The following is an 8474-nucleotide window of genomic DNA, read 5'->3' on the forward strand; positions in this document are numbered from 1 at the left end:
ACCAATTCAAGAAGTGCTCGTTGGGAGCCATTAATACAACGATATTGTAAAATCTGTTCGGTAAATTACTCCCATTTTTTGTAGTTATTTTATGCAACGGCGTTTAAAAATGTACAATATGTTCCTAAGAAGAAGGAGAAGAAGAAAAATGTAGAATATATGTTGATTTTATATAGATAATCATGTAATGGCTTTTACTGTGAAAAGAAGATAGGTATTTGTTTGTCGTTGCTATAGCAACAAAATAAGATATTCATAATAAGAAGAATAAAAGTTAATAGTGTCCAATATTTAATGTGCTTGATTTTCCAGGAATTTAATTTATGATTTTAGGTAACAATAAGGGTGATTAAGTGTGTTCACTAATTCTGTGATCCGAGCTGTGGGCATAAGTAACGTCAAAAATAGGTAAAAAAGAAATAAATATAACGTTACAATGCGCAGTATATGTAAACATGGCAGGTTCGTGATAACAACATATACAGATAAAAAAAAACGGAATGACGTAGATATAAAAAATTATTCGGTCAAACTAATCTATGAAAGAGTGGTAATTAAGATATGGAACTTTATAGAGCTCAGTTTGATATCTGTGAGAACTGTGTAACGCGAAAAATCAAGTAATTTAGAAAAACAGGGTGGGTTAGAAATTAAGTTTACATCCTATATTATTATTTTTTTGGTCTGCTACCTCGTAGAAACATAGGTTTTCCCTTTGCGTGAAGCTAGATTTGAAGGTTGTAATAAATATATCGATAAACTATTCATAAGGAAACAAACAAGCAAAGAAGTCCACTTTTTCGACTGTAATCGTTTCATAATAAATTAACAATTATGTGCATGTAGTTATAGTTTTGAGAGTAGCATAGTGGGTTAGCATTTTCAGTTATTTTAATTATATTTTAATGTGTTAACCTCTTTTTTTTTAAATTTTAAAATTCATTTTTTTTTCATATTCTATTACAAATATTCTTTATTTACAGTAAGTCGTAAACAGATTTCATTAACACATAACAGATTAATCCTACTTAGTGGAAAGAAAATTGTTAGGAGCTGGGTTCCCGTTCTCCGCCGTTTAATGTTGGAACTGGGGGGACTGTCCCCCCAATAATCTGGTTTGAAATGTGTCTTTTGTGTCCGATTGCCACAAAGGAAAGTGAGGTGAAATTGATGTTCCCCCAGAATAAGCATCAAATCAACTTCAGAAATATTTTGAGCATAGCTTAAAAAAAAAAAAATAGTTTTACTCCCAATGTGGAAGACAGATTTGCGCCACTGGTTGGAAGAGCTACTCACATTTGAATTTACCAGAAAATTACCTTACCTCTATACCTAGACAGAGGAAATTAAATTACAATATGAAGTTCAAATCTACGTTGCGTTTGGAAAAACCGAAAATTGTATAATACATTGTAAATTGTTAGTAATTGACTGAAGTGAAATAATGTGTTTTTGACTCCAGTCATGCATTAATTTTGTGCAAAATTAAAAATTATTCATTGAAAGCAATGACAAATAATAAAAATGCATTTTAAATATCCTAGACAAGTGATGTTTTCACGCTGTGTCTTGGGGTAAACTTTTGCCCATAGCTAAGAAATTCTCTCCCATTTCGTATAGATATCTAATTAGTAGCGTATACAGAATACCGTCAAGGAGAGTATGAGGTTCTCAAATTCATGTCGTTTCTAAGGATTTTTATATGTAGGTCTTGTTATGTAGCCTAAGTGATTTTTTTTATTAATATCGTGATCAAAAGAGGTGGCCAATGTGTTATCAGTATTTTTGTACTACTATTTTCACCTTTCGTATTTTGAAAGTCCACCCTGGAGGCATTCTTCTGAAATCACCATTGCCCCAGACAACTATAAAAGTTTGTCGAATTATGTTCTTTTCTACATTTTTTGTGTACAATATTTGATTTAGTTGAAATACTTCAATTTACGAGGGATGTACGTGTCAGATGTATTTTAGTACAATGTTTTGTACTTTCGTTTAGATCAAATTTGTTTTGAGTTAGACTAAAATACAGTTTCTACAAACAAGGTGTAATAAATGAGATATTTCTTTTATCTTCTGTATAATTATAGCAAAATTTAGAAAATTTCTATAGTAAGAGACATACGTTGAATTAAAATGGTACGTAATTTATTAATTTTCGTATAAGCCATGCAGTCTTGCTTATATGCTAAGATAAAAGATAAATGTAGTATAAAGCACAAAATTCTCTACCACTAATCCAGACGTAAAAATTCTGGACGATAATGATTCCTGTTTCCCAAGGTACTTTATGAAGATTTCAATAGGAAGGAATAACAAAGGGTAAACCGAAAGCGATATTGAGTTGAAACTGTATGTGTTGATATGTAAAATAATAACAATATAATCAATAATGTGTTGCCCAACTGGTTCTATAGTCGGCAATATATTAAAGAGTTAAAGTGGCACAACTTTTTGGATAAATGAGTCTCAAAATATTCTTGTAGAGCACAATGAATCAAAAGTAGAACGCCCACGTCTAGTGCAAGAGATCTGTGGTTCTACCCCAGGAGTTTTGAGTTTGTGGTAAATTACATCTTGTCCGTGGAGTTTTTCGAGGACTTTTCTCTTTTTCTAAATCTGCACCGATTCGCTAACTTTCCGTAATTACCGGTTTCCAATTGACATAAACGTGGGTGATTGAAGATGACATGTTCAATTTGCAAACCACTTTCTTTCTCTATCAGTGATTATCTACCATTTTAAGATTTTACAATTACTTTTTTGATATACTATAACCTGTACTCTCTACATATTACTATTTTTACTATTATTGTCTTTATATAATGAAACCATTTGAACATAATAAACAGAAGTGAAGAAACAGCTTACCCAAGTCCTTTTCGTAAGTAGATTAAACTAATTTTCCGGGATATTTCTTCTTTCAGCTGATATGTGATTAAAATTTTGTCTTAACAAATATTTCAACTCACTAAAAACATAACACACACAACATGGAAACAAAATCACTACCCAGCAAATATCGATGAACGATATACACTGGAATCTCGTGTTTTCTGCGTTCGAAATTTGCCGCTACTACGTCCTGAGCACGCGACGTGAGAATAAACATTAGGATAAGGGTTATTTTGTGTTGCTTAGTGTAGTTCCTCTATTACGTCGCAAGAGAAAGTGAAATTTATTTCTTTTCTCTACGAGATGAATGGATGGGTGGTTTCATGAGTTTTTTCAAGCACTCTGCGTTCTATGTGTGTGATTATCCATGCGTAGATACATTTTAGTCCTGCCCGAAGACAATCAGAGAGGAAACCTGCTTCTGCTACTATGTATTATATACAACTGCCTACATACTGACTGTATAAGCTATGCGTAGAAAGAAACGCTACCTCCAAAATGTATGCTTATGTTTCGTAGAGCGAGAAGTTGTTAACTCTTTTAAGCTGCTCGTCTGGTAATTGTCTCCTGAAACATTGTGCCAGCTACATTAAGAAAACTGCTTCCTTAAGAGATCTTTTTTGCATGTATATTATGTATATTTTCTCTCTTTCGCAGAGGTTAGTCGACAGACCTGGATAGGGAAAAGCATAGGAACATACTCGTAAGTTGATAGAATGGAGGAATTCACCTCTTTTTTTCTCTTCTTTTTTTTTTGTCTTGGAACATTTACTGTGTTCCAGAAGTCAAGCTTCAGCTCTCTCTCTGTCTCTCTCTCTCTCTCTCTCTCTCTCTCTCTGTGTGTGTGTGTGTGTGTGTCTGTCTTTTTTCGTTAGGCCAAGGTAGTAAAGCAAGCAAGAGCGGAGGAGTATACAGAAATAACCGTACCCATTGTTTCTTAAAATAACTAACTAAGTATATATATATATATATATATATATATATATATATATATATATATATATATATATATATATATACAGGTGTTTCAAAACAACGTCGACAAACGTATGGAAGGTGATTCCTGACACCAAAATAAGACGAAAAGTATAGGCCAACCTGGGTGTACAAATGCTTCCTTTCGGAGTTACAGGCTGCCGAAAGTATGAAAAATGAAGTTCAAAGGTCCATACCTCCAATACCATGGGACTTACCGTAGTCGGATCAAGAGTTTATTCAGGAACTAGAATCCTTTCCAAATTTCCATGTGTCAGGATCCTGCGGTACTTTCGCAATTTTTATAGAGGAGTTAGTATTTAAATTTATATGCTGTAGCCAAGCTCTCTCCATAAAAGTCGTTGCGTGTGTACCTTAGGATTCTGAAACACGTATTTTGGGAAAGCGCACATATTAGTTCCTTAGTGAAGTCTTGACCCGATTATGATCGGTCCCGTAGTTTTGGAGCTATGGACCTTTAAACTTAATTTTTTCATGTTTCCGGCTGCCTATAACTCCGAAAGGAAGCATTTGTGCACTCAAGTTGGTTTCTATATTTTTCGTCTTATCTTTGTATCAGGAATCACCTCCCAAACGTTGTCGGTGTTGCTTCGGCAGGGTGGCCCATTTTAATCTTTCCACAGAAATATCTCGAAAACGGTTGAACATAAATGAACTGGACAAAAACTCAAATTGGAAACGCCATGGGGCAAATCGAACGGTGATGTCGCGGTGCCCTCCAGGCCCGCTCTTCAAGGGGTCCTGGGACCCAACTTCAAACTTTAAAATTAAAACATGGGTCAAATAATGCCTCGTTCGATAGAACTTCAAACACTAAATAGGGTCGTGGCAAAAGATTTTGCATATCTGTCGCCGTATTTAAAATGGCCGCTAAGACATGACGCCTGTATCAGATTAATCGTCTAGTACCACTAATATGGACGCGGTTGGAGATAAATGAACAGAACAAAAAGTGAAACAGGAAAGTGACATAAGGCACGTCGAATGATGTTGTGGTGACTCCCAGGGCCGCCTTTCATGGGGGCCTAGGGCCTAACTTCAAAATTGTCAATGGAAAAAACATAGGTCAAGTGATATCACGTTCGATAGATCTTTAAAAACTAAAAATTGCTGTGGGAAAAGATTTATCATATCGGTCACCGTGTTCAAAATGGCCGCCAAGACATGGCGTCTGTATCAGATAAAACGTCCAGTACCACTAATATGAAAACGGTTGGAGATAAATGGATAGGATAAAACTCGTATAGAAAATCACAGCGGGTATTTATTATTCCACGCCTCGAGAATAATCCAACAGAGAAAAAGATTATTAAAGTATAAGTGACATAATCCTAAAGAGGAAATCTAATTCTTAGAAAATAATCTTTCCGATCTCCCTCCGTAAGTGGGTGAAGCGGAAATGAATGGTAAAATCTCAAATGAGAACCCCACTTTTACTTGCAATAGGTATGGTTTGTCTGAAACACTTGGGTGTACACGTGACTTGTACTGTAATGAACCAATATTGCGCAGAAACTTTTGAGTAAAACCAACATTTGTCCACGTTGTTCTAAAATTGCATTGTTCGACAAATTGATTTCGCATTTCAGTTTATTCATTTTTGCACAAATCATTGCCTGAAATAAAAAATGAAGGTACCATTTAACAAGCATTTTACCTACTTTTTCCATTAGAGACATCTATCTGTTATAAAAACACATTTCTGATAATTTTGTTGTGTAGATACAAAAACAAAGTGGGTCGGGACAGACTGTACGATGGGTAGGAGGATTGCCACATATTTCTTGCTCAGAAATTCCATCATGCAGATTTGATTTCGCACACATATCTTTGATTAACCTTATACTCAAACCCTAGTCAGATGTCAACACAGACTTCAATTTAGCCATATTTTCGAGAATTCTGAGCGTTGTTGGACGCCTGGAACGGTGTTCGTTCTCTGCGTCTTCTTCTCTTCTTTAAATCCGCTATGCTATCTCCAGGTTTTTAGCCGTTCAGTTAAGAAGCTACTTTGGCCGTGGTGGCTTAGTGGTAGAGCGTTCACCTCTGATGCATGGGGTCCCTGATTCAATCCTAGCTCGCGCCAAGTGAGCTTTGTTGTGGACAAACAATGTATGCGTGGATTTTCTCGAAGTGGTCCCGTTTCTTCCCACTTTCTTCATCCACCGTTTCATTCATTTCTCATCATCACCATCTCGTTTAAAAGGCATACATGGGACGTAAAACTTGAAAGATTTTTAAGGAGCTACTGTTACATCGTCAGCAAGGCACATCGAAAGTGCTTTAGCGTCTAATAATATGATCATAATCAGTTGCGGAAGTCTATCTTCAACATTGGGGAGGACAGGTAAGACCGTTTCCATATTTTTTTAAAGCGATATTCAAAATATTTATGAACTTGAAAAACAATGGTGTGGAGGATCAGGGGAGCAGAGTTGTCTTCAACATTGGGAGGCAGGCAGATTTGAGGCTTATTCTGGGGAGACATCAATTTCATCTCACTTTCCTTTCAAGCAATCAGATACAAATCGTCACATTTCTCACAAATAATCACACAAATAATCGAAACATATTTCAAATCAGGTTATTGGAGCAATAGTCCCCTCAGTTCCAAGATTGGAGGGGACTTGTCCCCCTCTTACCCCCGGGATTTGCGCCAGTGATCATCATAATGACATATTTCGAATGAATAGAAACAAAGTTACAAGGAATTGAAAATTTGACGTTTTTCAAAAATCTTTCTTTCAAAAACCTGTATAGATAAGTACCACATTCAATCACTAGATGATTTTAATAGACGTAAATATTATAATGCTGTTTACAACAATTTGATATCTTAAAACACGCAAACCGGTTTCACTCTGTCAAACTGATTTTCAAACGTCTCGCCGGACAATGAACGTTGTGGAACACCTTCCTAAGAAATTGTAAACTTTCTGAAAACTTATTGTAATTACCAAGGGCGCCGATTTCTCTGTAATTTTGCGGGGGGGGGGGGGGAGAAAATACATTATAATAAAAATATACATATTCATAAAAATATCTACGGGCCAACATGAGCTTTGGAAGGGGGGCGGGCCCCCCTACCCACCAAGATCGGCGCCTTGGTAATTATTCTTACCAAGAACAGTTGTTGCAATGTTATGCAAGAAAGGAAGCAACAATTATTTCAAAACGTTCAAACAATTTTGACATTTTAATTAGTATAGCAATTTTTACCAACGTTTTCATATCTGCATGTTTTGACTTATAAAATTGCTGCAAATGTCATCATGATTTTTATCTCTATCACAAACCATCTGTAATTACCTAGGTAAATGTAGTACCTATCTAACATGAGTGGTACCTATCTAACAAGTAGGCACTTTTTTTTTTAAACAAAGCGCTTTGAAAAGACTAAAAGTTTTAATTATTCCTTGTGATTTTGCAGTTGCTCGAAATATGTCATGATCAGGCACGTAGCCAGGGTTTCGTAAAGGGGGGGGGGGCGTCACATGAAATACTGTGGTCGTCACACCAAAGGCTCGATCATTCTAAACTATTTTATTGGCAACATATAGTGATTCGTTTAGCCAGGATTTCATAATAGAGGGGGGGGGGGAGGCTTGATATGAAATACTGAAGGCCCAGGGGCTCGATCAATCTAAACTGTTTTACTGGCAACATATATTAATTTGTTAGGACAATAAAATGAGGATACGTTATTAAGTATTTTAATAACAAACTATGAAGAAATCTCGAGTAAAACAATATAAAAAACTATTGAAAAAGATTTTACAATATCTACTTTCCTTCCTCTCTTCATTCAAATATAACAATTTTCCTTTTATTATGACCTCAACTATTATAAAAAGTGCACATTCACCATTATAAAAAGTACATACCCAATGTTGTCTTGTAAAATATTTTATAATATATGCGTTCCTTTCTCTTTAAATGTTAAGAGAACTTTCTTTGCACATTAACTTTTTTGTTTTCATTATTCCGTCAACTACTGTCTGTTCCAAATGAGAGATTAAAGGAGCAATAGAAAACTCTTTCTGAAATAACATGTTTCATTCTGTAGAGTAGCGATTACGAAAAATTATGATAAAAAATGTCCACACTATTACAGAACGGTACTGTTTTCGAAGCCTTGAAATTTTCGTGACTAGTAGCAGAAATTCTGAAAATTCTAACTTTTCTAGAAATTTCAAATTCTCCGAGTTTTCCAGGATATCCTGCTCGTTCGCCACCATTTATTGCTAATAATACTAATCTCCTCATAAAAAAGAGTAACCAAAAGCTTGATGTAGCATTTTTATTTTTAAGGCTGATTCTTCTTTTTCTCGTTTCTGTTTGTTTCATTCTTCATTATTTTATTTCATTTCTGGTTTCAAAGGGGGTCCGGACCCCCTGGACCACCCCCCTTGGCTACGTGCCTGTCATGATGATCATAATCTTCAACGCTAAGATATTTTCAATGTTTGTAATACGGTAGTTTGAGTTTGTAGCACTGAATAATAAGTGCGTTCTGCTCTCTCTCTCTTTCTCTCTCCATTTATATATATATATATATATATATATATATATATATATATATA

At 35.2% G+C, this 8474-nt stretch overlaps 1 protein-coding gene across 1 annotated transcript in view; it reads right to left on the bottom strand.

The window, feature by feature from the left end:
- The window catches only part of LOC145681525 (antileukoproteinase-like), a 72901-nt gene extending 69538 nt beyond the window's left edge, over positions 1-3363 (bottom strand). Inside the window, exon 1 of the mRNA XM_081753169.1 lies at positions 2872-3363. The gene's annotated coding sequence lies outside the window, so the exon portion shown is untranslated. The remainder of the gene's footprint in view (positions 1-2871) is intronic.
- Positions 3364-8474: the final 5111 nt, after the last annotated feature.

Source organism: Thermobia domestica, chromosome 3 (assembly GCF_964235325.1).
Source record: "Thermobia domestica chromosome 3, izTheDome1.hap1.1, whole genome shotgun sequence".
NCBI lineage: Eukaryota > Metazoa > Arthropoda > Insecta > Zygentoma > Lepismatidae > Thermobia > Thermobia domestica.